This window comes from Lontra canadensis, unplaced genomic scaffold (genome assembly GCF_010015895.1).
Source record: "Lontra canadensis isolate GAN:19392208 unplaced genomic scaffold, GSC_riverotter_1.0 scaffold15, whole genome shotgun sequence".
In the NCBI taxonomy this organism is placed as follows: Eukaryota; Metazoa; Chordata; class Mammalia; order Carnivora; family Mustelidae; genus Lontra; species Lontra canadensis.
The window spans coordinates 18422462-18442858 of record NW_022631009.1 but is presented as its reverse complement, the minus strand read 5'-3'; the positions used below and the strand labels follow the sequence as shown (position 1 = coordinate 18442858).

The following is a 20397-nucleotide window of genomic DNA, read 5'->3' as shown; positions in this document are numbered from 1 at the left end:
TAGAGCTAATAATTGTATCTCCTCCAGGCAAAAGAGCCAGAGGAAGTGACATAAGAGAAGAACCGTCACTAGGACAGTCTGAAAATATTGCTATTGATAGAGTCCTCTTCACAGAGCCCTCTTTTAAAATGTTTTATTATGGAAAAAAAAGAAAAAAATAAAATGTTTTATCTTGGAATAATTTTAGTTTGCGGAAAAGTTGCAAAGGTAGTACGTATAGATCATTCTCATATCCCTTACCCAACTATTGCTAACATTTTACACAACTATGGTGTAGTTATCAAAACTAAAATTCATATTGGTACACCACTATTAAGTAAACTACAGGCTTTATTTGGATTTCTTCAGTTTTGTTTTGTTTTTTCATTGTTTTGTTGTTGTTCTTCTAGGATACAGCTTAGGATACCATACAGCATTTGTCACGAGCTCTCCTGAGACTCCTCCAACTTGGGACAGCTTCTAGTCTTGTTCTTCATGACTTTGACACTTTACAAGAGGCCAAGTATTGTACAAACTTTCCTTCAATTTCAGTTCATCTTATGATTGGACTGGGATCAGGGTTCTGGGGAAAGAAGTGCCCTTCTCATTTGCATCATAGCAATGGATACATGATATCGGTATGATTATCAGCAGTGACATTAACCTTGATCACTTGCTTAAGGTGGTGTCTATAAGACTTACCCAATGAAAATTTTCTCTCTTCCTTTCTGTGTTCTGTTTGTTAGAAGCATGTCATTAAGTCCAGCCTACATGCACAGAAAATTAAGCTCTACCTTCTGGATGAAGAATTATCAAAGAATCTGTGATGTACATCAAAACTACCACAGTCATTAGTAAATATTTGAGAGAAATACATTAAGGCTGTGCAAATATTCTCTTTGTCCTTAAATGTCTGCCGACTGATCTTGGGATTCACCAGTGGATCTTGCCCACAGCAATTATTGTTGTGATGTCCTAATGATGATTTTCTATCGCCCACATTTCTTCTACATTTATAGTTTAGAATTCATGTTTTAAAAAATGCTCTTTCTATTCATGTATTTATTTAATCATTTATTTATATCACTATGGACTCATGAATATTTATTTTATTCTTTCAGTTATAATCTAATATTATTATTACTTATTTTTTGCTCAAATTGTTCTAGCTTTGTCTATAGAGAACTTTGAGGTTGACTCCTGTATCCTTTTGACATGCTCTATCCTTTAAAAAAAGAAAAAAAGAAAAAGGTTTTTTTAGCACTTTCAAACTTTCTAGCATTATAAGGTACTCCACATTTATCTTGCATGTTCTCTGCCTTAGCTCTACAATCAGCCATTTTTCCAATGATCCCTGGTTTCTTTAATTGGAGAAAGGTATCTAGAAACCAAGATGTGGAAGCTGGGTGCATTCATTTCTACTGGGGTGTCATGCTTCCAGGGTCTCTCAATAGACAGTTAGAAAATACATGTAAATATATGAACCCACATATACACACATATCAATATTAATTTCTATGTGTATTTGTTTCTATATATAAATAGGCACATATGTGTTTATGAGTATATATACATGCATACATACATATATGTGTATGTATTTGTATAAATGTACTATAAATATATATATAGATATACATATTTCAGTATAAATATAAGATTATACTGAAATCCCCAGAAGTACTCTGAATATAACTGGCCTAATATTGACAACCAGTGTCAACCTAAAGGCTCCACCTTGTCTCTAAAGTCCTAGATTAGCAACTGTTATGGGTTGAATTGTGTCCCCACAAAAGATACATTGAAATCTGAAGCCACAGTACCTCAGAATGATCTAATTTGAAAATGGGGTTGTTGCAGATGTAATTAGTTAAGATGAGGTCATACTGGAATATCCTTAATCTAATATGACTAGAAAAGGAGAAGGTAGAGACACAAAAGAAAGACAGCTATGTGAAGACAGAAGTGGGGATTGGAGTTATAGTGTCACAAACCAAGGAACACCGGAGGCTATCAGAGATGAAAGAGACAAGGAAGTATTCTTCCTTAAAGTCTCTGGAGGGAGCATGGTCCTACCAACACCTTGATGGCAGACTTCTAGCCTCCAGAACTGTAAGAGACTAACTTTCTGTTGTTTTAAGTCACCAGTTTGTGATATTTTCTTATGGCAGCCCTAGGAAACTAATACAGCACCTATATATTTGACACTATTCCCCCCACTGGAATACTAGCTTTTCTTGTTTGTTTGTTATGTTAGTCCCCATACAGTACACCATTAGTTTTTGATGGAGTATTCCATGATTCATTGTTTGTGTATAACACCCAATGCTCCGTGCAATACTGTTTCTTACCCTCTATATTCTGATAACACACAGATTATCCACTTTACTCCAAAGGCTATCTCAGTTATGTCACATTTAAGACCATCTGGATGCTTCCTAGACCTCTGTCCTTGGTAGCAAAGATAATATCTTATTTTTTGTTACATCGCTATCACCTGGTTCAGTGCCAGGTACAGGTGCTCACTAAGTGTTTGCCACTTGAACACCTACAGGCCTCCTCTGTCTGTCAACCTATTAGAGTATCCAGGAGAGTTTTCTTTCTAATACCGCCCCACCCACCTTTTTTCTTTTTGGCCTTAAGATTTACTAGGTAAGGTTCATTCATCTGTCATTCCTTCCTTTTTCCCTTCCTTCCTCCCTTCCTTCTATCCTTCCTTTCTCCCTTTCTCCCTCCCTCCTACTGTCCCTACAATTAATATTCACTGAGCACATACCATGCATAGACTAGTTTTAAACACTAGAGAATTAACAGTGAACAAAAGAGACAAAAATCCTTGCTGCCTTGGAGGCTTACATTCTAATGAGGGAGAAAAATCTAGATTCTGAATGGCAAATTACCTATGTCTAAATGACATATAAGTAGTGGCACAGAATGATTGACTGTACTTTGGGAACGATTCCCATGGGTTACTTAGCCAGCTGTGCTCTAGTAGCTTCCTTCCCCAAACCGAAGCCCTTGGCTAAACAGCTGCACTATTCTTACTCAATTTTTAAATTATTCTCTTCTCCCTAAGAAGGAGAGGGGGCTGAGGGTAAAGGGGAGAAAACAAACTGGCCAGAAAAAAGAGTAGAAAGGAAGGAATGAGAATATTGATTCTCCTACAATGTATTTTTTTTTCCATAAGGAAAATTTTTGTTTATTATGATGCAAAAGCAATAACTGTTACATCTGAGTCTGAAGAAATTTCTAAACATTTCCTAAATAATTCAGCAGCTTCAGGCATACTGGGTCACATTACACAGTAAAAACCAGAATCCACACATCATTCAATTCTGAACAAACTGACACTTAGAGTTATCATTTTAGCCAACTCAACTTTCCTCTCATTTTATATGATTCCTTCCCCAAACCATGCCTAATGTTCCTACAATCTATTTTAACACCAACCCTTCCTGAGCTGTGTCAGGCCTTACCTATGTTAATGTCTTTGTTATAATTACATCATTAATTGAAAACACAACTGTATAACAATAGTGGCTAGACAGAACTGAGAGTTTGCTATGTGCCAGGAAGTGGTCTAGACACTCACCAACTTGATCCCACTTAGTTCCCACCACAATTCTATGAGACAAGTACGATCATTTTTCATTTCACAGATGAAGAGCTGGATGCTCAGAGAGGTAAAATCATTTGCTCTGAATCTCACAGTTAGTAAATGGCAGAGTCCAGACACAGATGTCAGTGTGTCAGATTTCCAAGTCCTGACCCTTCCTCCTATTTTTAGGGAACCCTCCCTCCCCAATGGGCAGCACCAGCTGGCCAGAGCTCCCACCCAACACAACCTTCAAACAAAATTCCTTCCATGAAGATGTTCTTCTCAACAATGGACCCTCTTGCTGACCCTGTCCCTTTCAGCACATCATTGTGAGGATTTCTTTCTTTCTTTTTTTTTTTCCGAACTGCTCTGTCCCAGTGCTCTGTCTCCCCTGGTTACTGGGGTAACATATCTTGGGTGATATCTGCTGGATTTCCTATGGCCATGGCCTCTTTATCTTTCCCAGCACCTCTCAGCCTTCTAATTGTCTCCTTATTATTTAAGCCAGCATGAAACAATTTTCCAAAACATCCAATTAGCAAGTGCACAGAAGGAACTGGGTCCATAATTAATTAGTGATTCTTAGGACACAACAAAGCAAAAGTAAAGCCAAGGATGTGGAAAGCATTGAAAACTGAAACTACAGGAAGAAGAGACACACATTCCAGGACCCTTCCCCACGAGGGGCAAAGAATCTAACAATCCGCTCACTAATTCAAATCCCCAAAGCCCCTCCATACATTTTGGGACTGAACAACATCAATCACTGGGTGACAGTCCTAAGTGGAACATCTCCCCCTCAGGATGAATAGCTACTTCTGTTTTTTAGCAATGAACTGATTCTTTGCCCACTGTTTTCATGCGAGAAGGTTGGCCCCTCTTTCCTCCCACAATTGTTCAAGCCTCTTCAGAGACAGTCTTCCCTGCAAGATGGCCCCAACCACAGGATTTCTTGTTCATCAGCAGAACAGAGGCCAAGTTAGAACATCAGGATTTAAGAGTCTAAGCTAGGATGACTGTGGCGGCCGAGAAAGGGAAGACAGTAGAAGAATGCCAGGATTCTCAGATGTACAGTTACTATTCCAATTTGGAGAAGAAAGGAGGGCTTTGGTAGAAGTATATCCAGATCAAATTTTCCCCAGACACTAACTCATTCTCAACACACTTGTGAAGTGTAAATGGCAGGGGAGTGCTAGAACTGCTATTAGTGAAAGAGTTACCTTTTCATCAGGAGGAAATAAAGATGATTTCTTTGGGTTTTTTGGGAGGTTACCTTTTTCTTAGGAGGAAATAAGGATTATCCTGTATGGTTTTTGGTTAATATGGACTGTCATTATTGCCTGAAAGGCCAGAGCCAACAAAATAAGAAGTCTGAACGGCATCACAGCAATTTCCCACATCTCACAGGGATGACATCACCACCATCACATACTTGCCAGTAGGGAAAATTAGAAGACTTATATAGAACACTAGAGTTGTAGGAATCTTTCACTACTTTTTCTTACCCATAGCCTAATTTCCTTTTGGCTCTAGACTGAACTAACACTATCTTTCAGGGCTGATTTCTGTACTTATGGGACTATACCCCCAACCCACTCCACCAAGCCACAGTCTAAGCACTTTGATTACTACCATGGCAATGAATACGAGCAAGGTTAGATGAAAGGAAAGTGAAAATAGCCCTTAAGACCTTTATAACACAGACTAGCTGCTGCCACTGCTGCTCAAAAGAGTAAATAACTATGATGCATGTTGCTAAGCAATGTTGCATTTTCGGTCCTTAATAACTCCATTAGTAACAAAGGATGACAAACTACATTTTGAGATTGAAGAGATGCTTTACCTTGCTTCTGTGAATAATCAGCCTCAGCAACCATGGCTCCTAACACAAAGCAAAAATGGTTGTCCTTTGTCCCCTAGCTGGGATGCCTATTAGAACTCAGTGGTATATGTCTCTTTGGAAAGTCTAAGGGTTCTCTGCTAACTCATCTCCCGTGGTACTTTAAGTCTTAAAGAAAAAGACATGAATTAATAAATAAGCACACATTCTTTCCCCCAAAATGCTGCTTCTTGCTTATGATAGATGTATATGTAATGAGTGCCTGAAAACTGTGAATTTTAAATACCATACCCTCAAAGGTTTGTAGTACAATGATTGTGCGAATTATCCATCCTTCTGATTCAAAGATAGTGCTGTTTGGGGGGATTCTATGTGAAGGTGACCAACTCTGCAGACCAGTCCCAGATCCTGTGTTGATAACAACTACCTGTTGGTTTATAGAAGCTAGAAAATTGCTCAAAATGAGCTGCCAACTAATGGCTTCTTGCCCCTTTCCTCCAGTTACCCAGAATTCCCAGTTACTAAGTAAGTATTAGAAATAGTCTGCAAGAAAGTAACCTCTTTGGCAGGATTCTACCTATGCAATTCTGGAACTTTTCATCTCTTTAGATAAGCGATGCTGTACAAGAGACACTACGATCTGAAAGAGCAGAGTCTCGAGCCAGACTTTCTAAGGTAAATCTCAACTACACAATTTTCCATTGAAGTGCCTTGGGCAAATTCATGTCTTCCTGCCTCTATTTGCAATGATTAAATAAGTTGATATATGCAAATACAGGCAAAAATAACATGGTATATGTTTAAAACAGTGTCTTCTTCTGGCCCCTTTTGGCTCTAGAGCAGAGCTATATAAGCGTTTGCAAGAATCTTCAAATACCTCCTTGAAACAGGCAAATACCTATTTGTAAAGGAGGAAAAAACTGACTCCAGAATGCAACCTTAGGATCTGTATTTGTTGCTTTTATATTTCAGAGGAAGTCACCAATCTAGAGAAGCTAGAAATTGCCAAAATTTGAATTCCTATAACATCAAACTGTTACTAATTATGGTTGTGGTCATATGCCATATGTTTCCCAGAAATAACAAATGTTCCATGGAAAAATAAGTGGCTAATAACGGTGGGAAATACATATAGTAAATGCTCTTGTTTTTCTTGGCTGTTAACTTGAAAATAATGAAATACTCAATGAAAAGTGTCCAACTGCAGTGACTTCTTATCACTTCAGAAAGATATTCTTGAGCTACTGAAAGTTAGAAATTTATGTTCAAATAGCATCATCAAATAATTTATTCTGAATCTCTTACCTTTTAAATTTTGAAAAATTTAATCTCCCAGGTGTCTTTCCCAGTAGAAATTACAGTGGTAGATGTTAAATTAACTCCATGTGATTCTCATTTTCAGAAACACAATTTTAGACTAGTGAAGACTTTCAATGTGTCCCCTTGAGTGGCATGAAGAAAGTCTTTAAATATAGATTTGTTTTTGTGGGTTTTTTCCTTCTAGGAATACATTTCTCTCAATTTCTCAATATTGCTATTTAACAGGCTAAGTGTTTTAGACTTCTTTTAAACTCCTTTTATTTTACTTAAGTGAATATGAGTGCAATGAGTTTTTGCAACTACCCAGTGAAAGAAAATTAAATTACTGATCAAGTGCTCTTCACTTATAAAGGCCATACCAGCAGTAGGAAGAAGAGGGTGCATTTTATTTCAGTAGCTTTTACACTAAAGAGCAGAATTTTTTTTTTAATAAATCAGACTGGTATTCTCATTCATTCCTATTTTCTGATATAAGTAAGGCATGATAATCCTGCAGGTGCTAAAAATTGATCAAGATCTGATCCAAGCTACTTTGCAGACAGGTGCTATTACCTATAACATGATACTTCTACACGTAATACGTGTGCTTACTAGGTGACAGACAATGTCCGAGGCTAGAATTATAATGATGGAAAAAGCAGATGCAGGCCCTGTCCTCATGGAGCTTATATCTGGGGCAGTGCTATTTAAAGTGCTGTGGAGCACAGCGAACCCACGAACTATTCTTGTCAGACTGCAATAGGGTTAGTATAGATATTGCACGTAATTGTTTAGACATTTTTCCAGTAGTTGGACATCACTGCAATACCCAAACATGTGATCGAGTGAGCTCATCTCACTGGATAGAGTACAGATGGGGTACATGCAGAACTGACATAATTAGTTTCCCACAGAGAGGTCTAAGTACTCGTTGTAGATAAGAAGATATGTATTATCATGGGATGGATTGGAAATTTAAAAAAAAAGAAATCTAGCCCTCTCCAAGGATAGTTTGAAAAGCACTAGTCTAATGCTTCCTAAGCATTATGGGGAAGAGAGAAAGAGGGATGGAATGGAAGGAAGGAGAAAAGAAGAAAGGGAGAGAGAGAGACAGAGACAGGGTGGGGTGGAGAAAGGGAGAGAGTTTAATTCCAACTGAGAATATCTGGAAAGTTACATGAAAGAAATGATTCTTAAGCATGAATTTGAATTTCAGAGGTTAGATATCACAACACAAGAAGAGCTAAGAAGGCAGAAAAAGGGCAAGGAGATGCTCGTTATGCTGGTCAGGCTGCCTGGTTCACGGCTGTCAGCGAGCGATATGGAGACAGGAGCAAACGGAGTTAAGAAGATGAATCTGAAATGGTGGGCTGTAGTCAGTTAGTAGAAAGCTTTGAGCACCAGGAAAAAGAATTAGAACTTTATTTTTGAGACAATGGTGGTTTTTAACTATGACTCAACATGACAGGGAAATAAAAGAATGGCTGGTGTCATTCGAAGTATATGCAATATTTTGAGGCAGGAGGCATTGAGGTAAATAATAACAGTAAAATATAATTTTAAAAACTAGTTTCCCTAATGGTGCCATATATTAGTCACATGTCTAAGTAAATTTATGCAATATTAAGTCTTCCCGGCACCATAGCATAGTAAAACACCACTTTAGAAGACTTAATCATGCATGATTGAAGTGATTTTCAAATGCCATTGCTTCGCTTAGCAGTGACAGAGAGAACTCACTCTTCCCATTTTCAGAAACTTTGATTAAACCGCAGATACTAAGGGAACATTAAAGCACTATATTATTGTAATAACTTATACTTAAATGTCAAGTACCATCACCAAAGGACAAAAGAGTGGCACTTTTTTCTCTCTGTTGTTCTAAGCTTCCCATAAAACTACAATTGCACTCATTAAATGTGCCTCATTTAAGTTTCTCTGTGTCCCCAAAAGGCTATTAATTCTTGCAACTGATTGAGTTGGAGTCTTTTTAAGATTCCCATAAATGTATCTTAAAAAAAAATAGGTGAGCCACTAAGTAAGTTTTAAACTTTGAGGATAAAACTTTATAACATTGTAACAAATAAAACAAGCCTCTCAAAGTATAGGCACCCTCGCCCCACAAGAAACTGTATTGCCATGTTAGGATTTCACATGTTTGACTGAGTAAAAATCTAATTAGTTACCCTTCTAAGTCTGGTTTCATAATATCATTTTTAATTGTGATGTAAGAACTATAGAATTATAAAGATACCATCCTGTAAAACTGAAAGTTATGCATTTAGGATTGGACATGTTTGCAGTACAATCATAACACAAAGCTAGAACACAGTACTGGGAGTCGCTGATTACATGTACTAAGGCAGTAGCAATACAAGAGATGACTGTCATGATGGTGGGATGCTACTGGCACCAGAGTGCTCCCAAACATTCTCCACTGCATAGGACAGCCCCTTGTGACAGAATGATCTAGTCCAAAATGTCAACAGAGCTGCAGTTGAGAAAGCCTGTACTAAAGGACCCAAGGATCCCACTAACATTCCCATTATTCCTCTTGGCAGACCTGGAAATAATCACTTTGATTCATGCAATCTGAATATCGGAAATAAAGACGTTTCCAGAGACTGAAACAGATTATTATTATGCCTCCCTTGGCTCTAATGAACTCTCCTCTGATTTCTGCAAGCAAGACCAGAAGGTGACTCTCACAGGTGCACTGGTTTAATTCCATTAATGGTGATACCTTATCTGCAGATATGGAAACACTGCCAATCAGGAAATCTTCCAGCAGATCTTCAGAAAAGACTCAAACAAGGTTCCAGATACGTCTGTTTTTCTGAGTTGTAAGTCACTTATTATTTTAAGATGCATCATCAATTAAATAACAGCTTTTGGGAATGTGACAATGAAATACCTTTCCTTAAATGTAAACATTGATTTTAAGATGTGTATGTTTTTTGGAGATGGTAAATGTGCAGAATCTACAAAGTGTATTAAGTGTAGAGTAAGACATACCAAGCTCTGTGTTAAAACAAATAGACACTGAAATAACTCTCCTTGGATCCTTCTCCATCAGTGTTAGCTTCCATTGTTTTCATTTAAGTCTTTTTATTGCTCCCCTTGTCTCCTGCCCACCATTCCAAGACGAGGAGGCAAGGTGCAAGGTGGGCTGTGGTATCACTAAATCCTCAGAAACAAGTATACAAACCTCACAGCTTCCCTCTCTTATGTCCTCTCTTTAACTGAAATTAAATCTCCAAAATCTTTAACTGAATTAAGTGCCATGAAGAACACCTGTCTAAGCATGGTCTTCATGCGGCTAGAGCATATCACTTCACTTAACTAAACAAAGGAATCACTACACTTAGATGCAATACAATAAATATCTGAAATTATTTTTTAAATTTCACCTAAAGGCTACCCACACCACTCATGAACAAACACTTCCATTAAGACCTATACATTTCCTTATTGGCATATTATCTGCTTGCTCCATTAGAATTTAGGATCCACGTGAACAGGGATTTTGTCTTGTGTGCATTGGCTGAATGAGTGAATGAAAGAAAGGATGAATGAATATCATCTCCCAAAGAGCACAGTCGTTATAAAGTCACAAGCTTCTTTTATTTTCACACTAGTGATAGAAGACAATAGGACTCATTCTGTTAGAAACTATTCATGTTCATTCATGTTCTACGAAGTCTTTTATGATCTACCCCTGCCACTTTTCTAGCTTTCCCTCACATCATGTCCCTCTTGCTCTCCAGCAACACTGGCCTGGGTGCAGTTCCCAGTAAGTGCTATGTTCTCTGCTACCTCACGTCCTCCCAGAACACTCTCCTCCATGCTCCCAACCTCTTCCAATTTCTTCAGGGAAGTCTTCTCTGATGACTACTTATCTAAATGTAATACCTGTATTTTATGGTCTCAGTTTCCCATGTTTGGTTTTTTCCCATCATAGTAGTGATCACATTGGTAATGTGCACAGTTATTTGATGACCATGTCCATCCCATCCCACAACACTCAACTGTAGGTAGAAACCCTGCCTGTCTTGTCCCCCATTAATATCACCATGATTTAACACAGTGCCTGTCATAGAGCAAGTATTCAATACGTATTTACTGGATGAATAAATGAATTATGTTTCTAGGAACAATATGTTATAGAATATACAAGTCCAGTTTGGATTGTATCATTCTCCACTAGGGCTCAAATTGGTATGTGCTTAATCAACACTTTTTGGTTAATTGCAATCATTTATCTACGGTCACTAAACAATCTGCTCCTAAGTCTATATGACACTAAGTCTACATGTCACAAAATTGCTAGAAATCAATTGCTCTCTTTCTATTCTTCTTTTCCCCCTACATACTAATAAAAAAGCACGTTGGTTTATTATTTTTTTTTTGCTGAATTTATTGGCTATTTTTACATTAAGAACATGACTGTGTGGAAAATGGTTGTCAGGGAATCAATTATTTGGATGATCAGTATTTGTCTCTGAAAACATCTGGAAGCATACTTTAATTATCCCCTAGATATTTGGCATCTTGTGTTCTCAGCTTCTGAGATAATCTCTCCTCATGACTGTTCTTGAATGAAAGACATTCTGTTGACACAAGAGGTGTTTTTTTCTTGTTTTTTGTTTTTTGGGTTTTTTTTCTTTTTTTTTGATAGAGGAGAATTTATAGGACATTGAAAATAAAGAGTGGTGAGCTCCCAGGCTAAAAGGATCAAAATCATATTTTTTAAGAGGAGAAGGAAAAGGGTCGTTAGTGCAGAAAACTATAGAAAAATAGAATTCCATGCAATGTCATGTAACTGAGAAGGTAGTTACATAGGAAGCCTTGGGGAAGCTAAGGATTTCTTGAGGATCTAGATGGAATGACTCCAGCCTAAAGGAGCTAAAGAGAAACCCAGGTGACAGGAAATCAGAAATCATTGTAAACCTGGACTCTAGTCATAAACTTCACCTTAAAATAGTTTCTTTGCATATATCTTTCCTATCTACTGCTATCAAGATCTCTGTCACTAGGTAAGAGTATTTGAAATTCTTGAACAAGATTCCAGAAAGCACAGGAAATGGGAGAGTATTTGCCAACTTCAGCCATCCAGGTGGAAGGCCCCAGTTAGGAGGTTTAGTCTCCTCATCCCTGCTGTACCCACTCTGCTCTCAAGACAACATTTGTTGAGTAGGAAGTGGCTCCTTCACTGCCTCAAGACTTTTCCTATCAATTTCTCTTTCAAATTGTCCCTTTTTGATTCTTGAAGATGCCTTGAATGTGCGGCATGAGCTCCTACAGCCTAGCCTCCCTTTGCTCTACAGAAACCAGAGATGAAGTTGAGTGTAGCTGGGGCTCACTCACACAGAGAATCTACAGTAGGGACCTGTCCCCAAGATCACAGAAGAGAGACCTGCATGCTTGAGGAGGGGCAGGGACACCAGAAGCCAACAGCAGACATGTTGATTCTTTGCACCTCCAGGTCAATGGGAATGGTTCTTATATTAAATCTTAACTCATGCTTTCCTATCCTTTGGGCAAGAACACACATTTTCCTTATTTAGTTTGATGTCAGAAAGATCCAAGGAACTCATGCAATGGCTACTATCATGTTTATGGTTATAAATATTTCAACCAGATTATCACAAGAAGAAAGAGTCTCTAGGGCTGTCTGATCACTACCAACTTAAATGCACAATTCTATCTTGGTCTCCAGGAGAAATATATTGGGGTTTAAGCTCAGTTCTCAATGATATGAAGACAAAAAAGTTAGAGTTTGTTTAGCATGACTTCAAATATTTCATTACTGTCCTATGTATCTCATTAAAAGGACTGTCCTATAAGATTTGGAATACAGACTTTTTCACTTTCACTTTCTTGTTACATACAGATAAGTCATGTTGTTCATCTAATACCCAAACCAAAGAGACGTAATGGGGATAAACAAAGTGGGATGAAAAAGAGATGAGTCCACTTAAATTTCATTTTACATCAACTTATTTCCTTTCCCTGCACATCACAAAAATACAAAATAAGGTTCTGTTCTCACCCACATTTACTTTATTTTTGCCATTTGTTCTTCATTTCAAACTACCTGGGCAAGTAAACGTTAGATTAATATTGATGTCTTGTTTACAAACAGCCATAAAAAAGTATTACCAGGGTCTAAGCCATATTATTATCTTGCTTATAAATCTTATCTGGCTCTCATCTGGGACCATTAGTATATCTTGAAAAATTTCCAAGAACTTCATATACCAGTAGATTTCCCTTCCTGAAAAGCCAATTTCCTAAATATTCAATGAGATGGCTTTTGAGACCCACCCACATCAACAAATTAGGAAAGTAATGATGTTCTTATCTTAACAGGAAATCCACTACACGGGTGCTGCTGCCCTAATTATACCATAATAGAATTTTGAAAGAATTGTTTCCGAATTAAAAAAAAAAAATCCCATCTACTTGCTGTACAATATTGGCTTCAATTTTCCACACCAAAAGAGTAGATTTAGAAAGTAAGGAAGGGTACATATATATTGCTTTTTTTTTTTTCCCCAGGAAGAAAGTCAGGTTTTTACCTTCATGATCATGTCTCCTGTTTGTTTGGTTTTTTTTAAAGCAAATTTCTCACACTTAAATAAGGTTTCCATTTAATTAGAGTCACCACAGAAGAGAACAGAATTTTTTAAAAAATGAGAACGTGTCATAGTTTTCTTGTCAGTAACATACAAATTCATCAAGAATTAAAGTGGAAATAGATACCTTGTGGCCAAGATTTAATGGCAGATTAATAAGCTAGCATTTGTTATTTACCAGACAGCAAACATAAACACGCAACAACCTAGCAGAGATGCAACATTTTTGCATTCTGAATCATAACTTAATAATAATCACAATTTAAAACCCACACATTCGAGAGGTTTAAAAAGGGAACTCACAATGTACAGTCGGGCAACGTCTCGGGTCACAGAGCCTTCCACAGGATCACGACAGATTTTATCACCAGCAGCTCAAGGGCCCTGCAACTGAGATCACTCATAATTAATGAATATTTTACTTGAACATTTGACAGTTCAGTACGCATTATGTAAGGCCGTTACTTTTGTTTCTTCTGCAGTTGCCTTTGCAAACAGGAAACAGGAAACACACCTACAAGAACACTGACATATCTCAGCCTAATTGGTTTTTGGCTCAAAGTACCCAGCGGCAAATCTTCTATTACAGGGGTGCTAAGTACAGTCCCCAAAAGTATGGGACTTAGGTCCTAACCTTTCACAGTTTAAAATCTTCTAGATAGATGCTATGCAGGCCATTTATTACAGAGAGCAACAGGCTCTCTTAGTAACATTCAGACCTTATGACCTTAATCTGGGAAGGACTATAAATCTCAGAATAAACTCATGTATATACCAATATGTATATGTATGAATACATATTATATATGTAATATAAAGACAGGTTTGTGTATATTACATATATATACATAAATATGTACTATATTAATATATTATTTTAAATTATATATATAAGTAATGTATTATTTTACTTTTTTAACATCTTAATTTTATTTTTTTTCATGTTCCAAGATTCATTGTTTATGCACCACACCCAGTGCTCCATGCAATATGTGCCGTGCCCTCCTTAATACCCACCTCCAGGCTCACCCATCCCCCCACCTCCCTCCCTTCCAAAACCCTCAATTTGTTTCTCAGACTCCACCATCTCTCATCTTTAATCTCCCCCTCCAATTCACCCCATTTCACTTTTCCTTTCCTTCTCCTAATGTCCTCTTTGTTATTCTTTATGCTCCACAAGTGAATGAAACTGTATGATAATTGACTTTCTCTGCTTGATTATTTCACTCAGCATAATGTCTTCCAGTCCCATCCATATTGATAAAAAATTTGGGTATTTATTCTTTCTGATGGCTGCGTAATATTCCATTGTATATATGGACCATATCTTCTTTATCCATCTGTCTGTTGAAGGGCATCTCGGCTCTTTCCACAGTTTGGCAATTGTGGCCATTGCTGCTATGAACATTGGAGTACCTATGGGCCTTCTTTTCACTACATCTGTATCTTTGGGGTAAATACCCAGTAGTGCAATTGTAGGGTCATAGGGTAGCTCTATTTTTAACTTTTTGAGGAATCTCCACACTGTTTTCCAAAGTGGCTGCACCAACTTGCATTCCCACCAACAGTGTAAGAGGCGTCCCCTTTCTCCACATCCCCTCCAACACTTGTTTCCTGTCCTTTTGATTTTGTCCATTCTAACTGGTGTAAGGTGGTATCTCAATGTGGTTTTGATTTGAATTTCCTTCATGGCTAGTGATGATGAACATTTTTCATGTGTCTGTTAGCCATTTGTATGTCATCTTTGGAGAAGTGTCTGTTCATGTCTTCTGCCCATTTTTTGACATGATTATCTTTTTTTTGGGTGTTGAGTTTGAGATCTTGGATATCAGTCCTTCGTCTGTAGTGTCATTTGAGAATATCTTCTCCCATTCAGTGGGTTGCCTCTTTGTTTTGTTGACTGTTTCCTTTGCTGTGCAGAAGCTTTTAATCTTAATGAAGTCCCAAAAGTTCATTTTCACTTTTGTTTCCTTTGCCTTTGGAGACATGTCTTGAAAGAAGTTGCTGTGGCTGATGTCAAAGAGGTTACTGCCAATGTTCTCATCTAGAATTTTTATGTAATATATTATTTTAAATAACATATATTTTTTCCTGGAACATATATGTTAACTATCATCCAGGAATCTTTTGGCTACAAATAACAGAAACCCCCAACTCAAACTCACTTATTCAAATAAATAACAAAACAAGGAAATATTTTGGTTCCTTGAGCTGGGGAAAAAATATCCAGATGTAGGGCTGGTTTTGGGAAAACAGAGGTTCACTACATCATTTGATTCTCTGAAATTCCCTTGGCACAGGCATTCTCTGCAGATCCATTTCCACTTCAGGCTGCCACCCTTTGGTGCAAAAAATACTCCCTGTAGGGCGCCTGGGTGGCTCAGTGCGTTAAAGTCTCTGCCTTCAGCTCAGGTCATGATCCCAGGGTCCTAGGATCAAGCCCCATATCAGGCTCTCTGCTCAGAAGGGAGCCTGCCTCCTCCTTTCTCTCTGTCTGCCTCTCTGCCTACTTGTGACCTCTGTCTGTCAAATAAATAAAATCTTAAAAAACAAACAAACAAAAACCCTCCCTGTAGCAGTTTAAGACTACATATGTGTCCCCCAAGAAGACAGTGTCAGCACTTAGGCAGTCCCGGGTTCTGAGGCCTCTCAGATTGCCCATCACTGAATTAGTCACTATACTTCACTGAATCACTTTGAACTAGTCAAGCCTTATCCCTGGAGGTGAGGAGAGGATCATTCCAAAGAAAAATCACATGGAAGGTCATTCAGGATACTGAGAGGAAGGGGAAGAGATTATTGTGGAGGAAATCAACCAATGTCCACCACAACTTCTGACAAGTCTGAAGATAGGTATTTGAGGATGCTTATTCATGAAAACACAAGTTCTTGCACTATTTAAAGATGTCAACAAGAGAATGAGCTGAGGTTCAAGAGATAGTGATTACCCAAATCTTTATATTCAGCTGGACTTTCTGTTAACATCGGATTTGCTCTCTAAGAAAATAGGTCAGAATATTTCCACTGGGGGTTCCTGGGTGGCTCAGCTGGTTAAGCCTCTGACTTCAGCTCAGGTCATGATCCCAGGGTCCTGGGATCAAGCCCCACATTGGACTCCCTGCTCAGCAGAGAGTCTGCTTCTCCCTCTCCCTCCGCCCCTCCTTCCTACTTATGTTCTATCTCTCACTCTCAAATAAAGAAATTAATTAAATAAATCTTTTTAAAAACAGAATATTTACACTGTGTTTATGAAATACAGTTTATCGTTTATGAAATGTTCTTGCATTTGATCTTCCATTCTGACATCCAAACAAACAACCCTTCAGGGGGAAGGGGGTGGCGGGGTGTGTGTGTGTGTGTGTGAGTGTGTGTGTGAGTGTGTGTGTGTGTGTGTGTGTGTGTGTGTGGAGACAGGCATTCCCATTGGAAGCTTAGAGGGTGGGGCAGACACTGCTGGTTACCTATTCCATGCCCTGTCTACTGTTTTCCCTTACAGAACCTTGGTTTTGTTCAGAGCAGCAATTTGCCCTGTAAAAACTACAGCTAAGGATGGGCAGGTGGTACAGTTTGGGCCCTGGCCATGTAAGCTTAAGTAACTATGTGGGACTCCAGGAAAAGGTCCTTAAAAGAGCTCTCCACTCGCTTTTTGATCTTTGCCCTTCCTCTTCTTCATGCCTGAAACATTGATTCAATGCCAGAGATAAAGACATATTTGCAGTCATGAAGTGACAAGCATGAAGACAAAAGCCACATGCTGTGAAGATTAAACTGAAAAAAAGCGCCAGTACACTGGCCCTGGTTTGCCTGCTCCAGGGCTGTTACATGAGAGGAAAAAAAAAAAAGAAGAGGAGAGGAGAGGGGAGGGGAGGGGAAGGGAGAAGAGAGGAGAAAAGAGAAGAGAAGAAAGATAAGACAAGAGAAGAGAGAAAAAAGAAAAGAGAAAAGGAAAGGAAAGAAAAAGGAAAAGAAAAGAGAAAAGAAAAAAGACAAGACAAGAAAAGAAAAGAAAGCCCTCTATTTGGCTAAGCTACTGTAGGATTCTTGTTACATGCAGCTGAACACACTTTGGCTACAAGGAGGTTTCGCAAATACATAATGACAGATCAAGGCTTAATTCCCGGGCTCTTGACTCCTTGTCCAGCGACATTGCCAATGAACTGCAGGGCATCTCCAAAAACAGAATCTGTCCTCTGCATACCATACAAACAGGCATTTTAAATTTATGCTTTCTTTCTCAACAAATGGCTTTTTTAAATGATCTGAACCGCAGTTCAAATGGTGAGAACAGTTTCATTGTTTTTGTTTTTTTGGTTTCTTTAGCTTTTTAACATGTGACACTCAAACACTTGGAGAACTGCTAAGACACAAATGCCTTGGCTACTGTAAAGAAGCCCATCATTTGACCAAAATTTCTTTCAAAGCTGCCTAGGGAAGAACTGGCCATCTTCCCAAATCTTGCCATGTTGGACGTTTCTTAATGGACCTTCTCAGTCACTCGGGTATTAAAAGACAAAAGAGGAGTTTTGGTGTCTGGTTCCGCATGTGAGGGGCTTGGAAATCACCATTCTGTCCTAACAAGTAGAATTCAATAACTCCTCTTGGGACTGTAAGAGAGGGAAGGACACAGGGAAAACCTCTGCCCCCGAGATTGGAAAGAGGAGCAGGGTAATACAGGGAGTCTTGGCTTCCCTGGGCAGTGACTTACCCGCAGAAATTGCCATAGGAAGCAGGGCTGGGTAGGAAGACCTGAGTTGTCATTTCTGAATTGCTGGAATCTCTGTGGGGATAACTAAAGTGCCAGGGGAGCCCGTCAATAAAAAAGGGGGGTCCTCACAACACTGTGAGATATACTTCCAGGACACCTACCAGATTCCCACAGTCAGTGTCAGAGGAAAACCTCCTCCAGCTTCCAGAATGCAAAGCCATTTTGAAATATGCCAGAGTACTCTGTTCTTTTTTTTTTTTTAATTTTTTAAAGATTTTACTTATTTATTTGAGAGAAAGAGAGAATGAGAGAGAGAGAGAGAGAGAGAATGAGATGGGAGAGGGTCAGAGGGAGAAGCAGACTCCCAAATGAGTAGGAAGCCCGATGTGGGGCTCGATCCTAGGACTCCAGGATCATGACCTGAACCAAAGGCAATTGCTTAACCAACTAAGCCACCCAGGGGGCCCAGAGCACTCTGTTCTTAACAAAACCTGGCCTCAGAATAAACTAGTTAACTGAAGCCTAACCTGCTGGAGTGTTATGAAGACCTAACTGATGTGGGGAAGGGAAATACTAGATCCAGTCTCCTCTAGCCTTCCACTGTGGGAGGAGGGAAATACTCAACTGCAGCCCATGCTAGCCATCCTGAGAAAAGGAGGAGAAAAAAACTAGAACATTTTGAAGGTCACAGTCCAGAGACACGGGCTCACTAAAAGACTGAGACCTAATCATAGGATGTGCAGAGCACCTCCCCTCCCTGAAAATCTCACCACCAGGATACTAAAGATCTATTTATAGCAGTTCCTATCACCTGGTACATCATGTCTGGCTATCAGGAAAAAAAATACAAGGCATACCAAAAGGAAAAAAAAAAACACAATTTGAAGAGATAGAGCAAGCAGCAGTACCAGTCAAGGATGGGAAGATGGAATTAAAAGACAACAGAGCTCTCACAAAGGATGAAATAATTCACTGAGCCAAAAGTCAAGGAGGAGCCATACCCAGAGATCAATCCCAGAGGGATTTCAAAATGTTAAAACTTGTAGAAGAAAACATGAAGAACATGTTTTGGATCTCCAAATGGGAAAGGAGTTCTTATGGCACAAAAGCACTAATCACAGAAGGAAAGACTGATAAAATTGCCCCATCATAATATTAAGATCTTTGTTTATAAAAATGTACAACAAAGAAAGCAGAAGGCATGCCAACATCTGAGACAAGTTTGCAACAAGTCAACAAAAGACCAGTATTCAGATTATATAAAGAAAAAAGACCAGTATTCAGATTATATAAAGATATGTTACAAATCAGAAAGAAAAAGACAACACAATAAAAAAATGAGCAATACATCTGACATGTTGTCACAAGAGAAAAACAAGAATGGTAAATGTACATGTAAAAATATGAGCAAACTCATTTGTAATCAGGAAAATGAAAATTAAACTGATGGTGAGAGTAGAAGTTGATAGAAGACTTGCAAACAATTTAACCTTAACTCATGAAGCTGAATGTTTATATGCCTTCCAACTGAATAAATCGACTCTTAACGTATATTCTCTAGAGAAATTCTTATGTTGACCCTGAAAGACACGCACAAAATGTTTATAACAACTTTCTTTATCATAACAAAATGCTGTATTTAACACAAATGTCCTCAACTGTTAAGCAATTAAATAAACTGAGTTATATACATACAATGAAATACTAGACAACAAGGAAAATCAATAAATCTGAGCTACAGGCAACAACTTGGGAGAACCTTAACAGCATAATGAATGACATAAAGCAAGTATGAAGTAACTACATACAGATAGAGACCTTCCCTCCCTCCCTCCCTCCCACCCTTCCTTCCTTCCCCCCTTCCTTCCTTTTTCTTTTTTTATAAATAAGACCCAAGAATAGCAAATGCAGACAATATTTTTGTTTAGGTAAGCCCATATGTGATATATATTTTACAGTTACATATCATTTTGTCACATATGAAGATTTGTGTAACCAGCACTGCAGTCAAGATGCAAAACTACTTATCACCCGAATGTTTATTGCAGCAATGTCTACAATAGCCAAACTATGGAAAGAACCTAGATATCCATCAACAGATGAATGGATAAAGAAGATGTGGTGTATATATACAATGGAATACTATGCAGCCATCAAAAGAAATGAAATCTTGCCATTTGCGATGACATGGATGGAACTAGAGGGTATCATGCTTAGCGAAATAATTCAATCAGAGAAAGACAACTATCATATGATCTCCGTGATATGAGGAAGTGGAGATGCAACATGGGGGGTTTGGGGGGTAGGAAAAGAATAAATGAAACAAGATGAGATCCGG

General features: G+C 38.4%; 1 protein-coding gene across 1 annotated transcript in view; it reads right to left on the bottom strand.

The window, feature by feature from the left end:
- NCALD (neurocalcin delta) overlaps positions 1–20397 on the bottom strand; it is a 266759-nt gene that overhangs the window by 136178 nt on the left and 110184 nt on the right. The window contains exon 3 of the mRNA XM_032858567.1: positions 13658–13744. The gene's annotated coding sequence lies outside the window, so the exon portion shown is untranslated. The remainder of the gene's footprint in view (positions 1–13657; positions 13745–20397) is intronic.